The sequence below is a fragment of the Bufo gargarizans genome, chromosome 7, assembly GCF_014858855.1.
Source record: "Bufo gargarizans isolate SCDJY-AF-19 chromosome 7, ASM1485885v1, whole genome shotgun sequence".
NCBI classification, from domain to species: Eukaryota; Metazoa; Chordata; class Amphibia; order Anura; family Bufonidae; genus Bufo; species Bufo gargarizans.
Genome location: NC_058086.1, coordinates 96,187,785 through 96,188,726, shown reverse-complemented (window position 1 = coordinate 96,188,726; position 942 = coordinate 96,187,785).

Sequence of the window (942 nt, the reverse complement as noted above, 5' to 3'; positions counted from 1 at the left end):
CGGTAAGAGCATTGAGTCTATGGAACTCTCTGCCTGAGGAGGTGGTGATGGTGAGTTCACTAAAAGAGTTCAAGAGGGGCCTGGATTTATTTCTGGAGTGTAATAATATTACAGGCTATAGTTACTACTAGAGATGGGTTGTTGATCCAGGGATTTATTTTGATTGCCTGATTGGAGTCGGGAAGGAATTTTTTTTCCCATAAGGTGAGGAAAATTGGCTTCTATCTCACAGTATCGGAAAATAGCAAATCCTGGCATCATATAGATCCAGGTACAAAAGAATCGATTGGGTATCAGTAGTTTGATACCGGTGGAACTCTAATATGAAGTCAGTCTCCTCTCAGCAGAGTCTTTTTCCTTCTTGAGGAAACCAACATTAGCACTTGCGCAGTGGAAATCTCAGTGGGGAGAGCCTTGTGAGATCAACCATACATGTGCCAGATTTAAGGGCCGGGTGTCACGACACTTGGTCATGGTCGTGACTCCTTGGGAGCCGCATGCAGTTACCCGCGGTCTTGGTGTTGTGTCAACCGCAGCTGGGGGCACTTAGTGGTTTGCCTCAGGTGCGGTTGCCGCAGATAACAGGCATGCGTGCGGTTGCCCTTGGCAACGTGTTTTATGTGCACTCCCTTTGTCTGTTTGTGGTGCACTAGGTCATGTGTTGTATGCACGGGGACACCTTCCTTCACCTGCGGTTGTCCGCGGCAACGTCTGTTGCTGTGTGCATGTGGTGGCAGGGTCTCGGCCTGCTGGCTGTTCCCCAGAACATGGTTGCCACGCATGCCGTTGCTGGCGGTAACAGGTGAGTGTGCTGGTGTGTGTTATGTATTGTGTGTACTTCCCCTTTAAGTTGGTGTTTTCCCTTTCCTGTGGTGCTGGAAGGGTTAATTCTCTTCTCAGTGTGTGTGATGTCACTGGGTGTGTTCTGACCGGTGGGTGTGG